Source organism: Pteropus vampyrus, unplaced genomic scaffold, assembly GCF_000151845.1.
Source record: "Pteropus vampyrus isolate Shadow unplaced genomic scaffold, Pvam_2.0 Scaffold119, whole genome shotgun sequence".
Classification (NCBI taxonomy): Eukaryota; Metazoa; Chordata; class Mammalia; order Chiroptera; family Pteropodidae; genus Pteropus; species Pteropus vampyrus.
This window is the reverse complement of record NW_011888900.1, coordinates 262,016-266,579: the sequence shown is the minus strand read 5'-3', so window position 1 is coordinate 266,579 and position 4,564 is coordinate 262,016. Positions and strand designations below refer to the sequence as shown.

General features: G+C 46.1%; 1 non-coding gene across 1 annotated transcript; it reads right to left on the bottom strand.

Annotated features, from left to right (window-relative positions):
• Nucleotides 1-2,125: 2,125 nt before the first annotated feature.
• On the bottom strand, nt 2,126-2,244 carry LOC111743710. The gene has a single exon (XR_002781844.1). It is a non-coding gene; the product is annotated as a 5S ribosomal RNA (ribosomal RNA).
• Between the last annotated feature and the right edge of the window lie 2,320 nt (nt 2,245-4,564).

The window sequence follows — 4,564 nt, the reverse complement described above, 5'->3', positions numbered from 1 at the left end:
GGTGTAACTGCTGAGCCCCTGAGAATTACGTCAGCATTTCTGGAGTGAGGAAGAAAGGTGAAGCAGGAAGGAAAGGCCATCTCAGGACTTGGGACATTTTCAGAAATCCCAGTAAACACACATCTTGTTGCCCCAAACCATGTCCCCTGGCCACCTTTAGCTGCAAGAGAGTCCGGTGACCATGGGTTTTTAGCTCAACACGCGGCCATTCCTAGAAAAGTTGAAATTCTCTGAATGAGGATGAAATAAGGAAACGATATTGCCTAAGCAGCCAGCGGTGTGCACAGCGCCCATCGTCGCTAGGCATGTTATGGTGTCTCTTTCATTCGTTCGCCATTACTTTCCATATCCATTGCTGGCGTACATGTAAGAAAATGACCAGATGTCAAAAACAAATCCACCATTTTATTTTCTCTTTTTGAATAAGCAACAGTCACCTTCTCAGCTGTGCTTCCTTCCGAGCGGGACTGAAGTCTCTCCTGTTTTGCGTGCATTCCCATTTTCGGTGAGGCATGAGGTTTCGTTTGGACGGTGGAGTGCATTTTGGAGGACGGAATTCAGTGGGTTGTCAGAGGTTCATCATGGGACCACCGTGCTCCCCACACCGTGCCTGGGCGGCTGGCTTCCTCTTGGAACCAGCCCTTTAGCCCCTCACAGACCCGGAGACCCTGTGAGCTTGAGGACGCCCAGGGTGTGACAGGGACTCCGAACCAGTGGCTCATCTGGGGTCCGCCTTTTGCAATCATGACAGTAATTTGAACATTTTTTTTCTTCTAATTCTCCCCTCCCCCCGTACCACGACCCTTCTGTTCTTCATGTTCTGTATTTAGGTTTTGTCTTAGAAACCTTATTCAAATTTGCAAGTTGGAAAGCCTTAGAGAAGTCACCTTTCCTACCTTCCCACCTGTCGGAACCCTAGGGGGCCTCAGCTAGGTTCTTCGTGCGGACGTCTGAAGCTGGGACACTGTGATCTCATCAGTCAGCCAGATCTGAGGAACATGTCAGAAAGGCGAAGCTTGTGTTAGGCGGAGATCTCCTACCAGATTTCACGGTCTCATTCCGACAGCGAAACTCCAAGTCTTACTTGACAAAACGACAGAAAGGACCGCCGCCCTGGCTGGGTATCGTGTCGCTTGGCCTTCCCTTTTGTGAAAGCTTTGTTGATTCAGAACTGCAGGTCTCTATGAGGAAATCTGGAGGGAAAGTGTATATGAAGCACAGCAAGAATTCTGTGCAAAAGCTGAAAAACCTGATGGGGTGTGAAAGAGAAAGAAACTGAACAGTGTTATGTGCTGTTCTGACTGTCGTCTTTAAAATTAAAAGGGTGAGTACATGCCCTTGTAAGGATCCCTGCTCACATCCGTCTCCATTTTCAGCAAGACTGTAAAACAGGTCTTCCTTCCTTCTTCCTTCTTCCTCCTTCCTCCTTCCTCCTTCCTCCTTCCTTCTTCCTCCTTCCTCCTTCCTCCTTCCTCCTTCCTTCTTCCTCCTTCCTTCCTTCCTCTCTTCCTCCGTCCCTCCCTCCCTTCTTTCCCATCTTCCCCCCGCTTCTTTTTCTCCCCTCTCCCCTCTTCTTCCTTTCTTCCTTTCTTATCTTCTTTCTAAGGCTTATAACTGTAAGAGTTTCAAGGAGAGTTTAATCTGTGTGACTTGGCGCGGTGAGAGAGGCTTGAATTAATCACGAAGAACGAGTGCCCCAGCGTCTGTTCAGAGGCACTGGGGGAGACGGAACAACAGAGCGACTGGCACAGTGCCTCTGCTGCGTCTGCTGGAGTGACTTGGCCTTGATTATTCAGGCCGCTCTTTCCCAAAGTGACGTTGCAGCCCACAGGCGGCCATTACTGTGGGGAGGGCAAGCGTTTACTAACACACTGATGTAGAATTGAAGTTCAATCCTCAGCAATGCTCAGCATTGTCCACCAGGAGACACACAGGACAGACCTTCCCAAGCAAGATGCTCCCAAAGAGGCACCTTGGGTTCTACGCCATTCTGAGCAAGCTACCTGGGACTTTATCCCCAGTCTCTTTTGAAGTAGACTGCAATACAAAGGAGAGTGGAACTATGGTGCTATATAGATAGATAGATAGATAGATAGATAGATAGATAGATAGATAGATTTTTTAACACCTACAGCACCTGGTCTTCCTAGGTGGTCTCCCATCCAAGTACTAACCAGGCCCAGCCCTGCTTAACTTCCGCGATCAGACGAGATCGGGCACATCCAGGGTGGCATGGCCGTAGACCCATATTCGTTTTTTGAAGAGTTGTCACAACTGATTTTAACTAACCATGCAGATGATGGTAGTTGAGGGTTATCAACAGTTGAAGGCCACCTTTAGAGTTCATCAAAGTCTGTTTATTCAGAGTTTACTGTCCAGATGCTCCTTGACTTACAATGGGGTTATGTCCTGCTACACTGATCTTAAGTTAAAAATAAAGTCGAACATACGTTTAATACACCTAACCTGTCGATCATCATAGCTTAGCCCAGCCCCCCTTAAATGTGCTCAGAACATTCACATCAGCCACATTTGGTTAATTATCTTGAGTTTCATCTCGAGGGTAACTGTCTTCTTCCTCTTCTCAGCGGAAGTGGGAGACACAGATGGATGTTTGGTAGAACATGATGGGATGTGAAAACACAAAACACAATGTCCAAAAAACGCTGGCAACACAGTACACGTTGAATATCAGTTGCTAACCCTCACGATCGGCTGGCCAGTGGGGAGCTGCGGCTCGCAGCCACTACCCGGCATCACGAGGGAGCATCGTAACGCCTATCACTAGCCAGGAAAAAGATCAAACTGCAAAATTTGAAGTACAGTTTCTACTGGATGCATACTAATTTTTGCACCATCGTAAAGTCAAAAAACTGTAAGTCAAACCATCGTAAGTCAGGGAGCGTTTGTAGTAAGGAAGTCAGCTACTACTGCATCCCTTCTGCTGGGAACTCAAAGGGTTTGAAAGGACAGTGTGTTTTATACAGCAAAAGGAGGAAGTCTTAAGACAGTTTTGATTGATCAGCGTCATCAGTGTCCTACATGGGTGGGACCTTCTCTGAGGGCGTGATTTTTGGAAGTGGAGGTGGTAACCGTGGGGAGTGGGCAGAGAGCTTTCTGGTTACCTTTCAAGTTCGTTCGACAGTCTTTCATTGGTTCACCATCAGCAGGCACATAATTGGGGACCTTTCCGGGCTGGTTAGGCTCGTAGGGGTTTTCCTGTTTCAACCGAAAGACTTACTGGACCTCTGCTTTGGGTTTCAAGTCTACGATAAGCCAGTTCTGCAGGATTCTTGCATTAAACTGTGAGCTTTTTTAGCTTATACCCAGTGCCTGGTATATAGTATAGAGTCAATAAATATTTGTAGAATATATAACAAATATTTTACCAGAGGGATTTTTCCCCCAATATTTTACTATAAAATCTTTCTAATAAATCACAGATTCTAATAGATCACAGATTCAGTAGGCTCTGGCCAGGTGAAATAGGACTTATCCAGCACGTTGCCCATGATTCTGTGGGAGAATGCGTTTTAAGTTCTAAGCGACAAGGATGCAAGAATATTTTTGGAAAACAATTCATTATTACTTGGAGTTGCCTATTAAATGATGCCTTTCTACCCTCCTATATATTTGTTCCACCAACAGACAGCACTGCCTAATTGTAATAGGCATCAGAGAATTCACTCATTATTCAAATAGATTGTCAACTTTTCAGAGCAGGGGACTTGTGTTCTAATTGCTTGCAACCTTTAATGTGTTATATTTAATAACTGGGTAAAGTGTAGATCCCAAGTAAGCTGCTCGTTCAATAAGAAAACGAAATAACCTAAGTTTGTTTAGGATTCAAGTGAGACTCTTAGGCAAAGCGGATGGACCGCTAGGGTCCGTGGGGCAGTGAAGTGTCCTGGCTAGGATGGCAGCGCGTCAGGAGCAGTGTCAGTGGTGACGGGAATTCCTCCGTCTGTGTGTCCAGTAGAAGCCATGGGCCGTGTGTGGCTGTTGTAATTGAAGAACTAAATTCATAATTTTAACTGAGTTAATTTAAACTTTAAATATGGCCACACGTGATCAGTGGCTTCCACACTGGGCTTTGCAGAAAGTAGGGTGGAGGGCAACTCTGGGGCACATGGCCAGAGTTCGCATCGGAACCTAACCTTGGCCTTGCTCAGCTCTCCACTGCTCAGGTTCATGGCGCCCCTACCTGTAAGAGCTGTGATGAAGACCACGAGTCAGCTTGTGGATCAGTGTCTGGAAAGTCACATGTTGAGCCGATATATGGAATGAGCCAGGATACAGAAACGAATCAATGTATGAGAAGTACTTAGAACAGCCCCTGGAATACATCTAGAATGTGTGTGTGTGTGTGTGTGTGTGTGTGTGTGTGAATACACACTTGTTATTATTATTACTTTTATGAGGAAGCTGTGAGATCTACTTTAAGTAGCTAGATCATTAAAAATTGGCCGGATTTTTGCTCTCTGTTGCCTTGCAGGGTCTTGATACTTGTATCAGTTGACCGAAGGAGTTAGTCAGTGCCTTCTCCTCCGCCTCTGAGAATCAG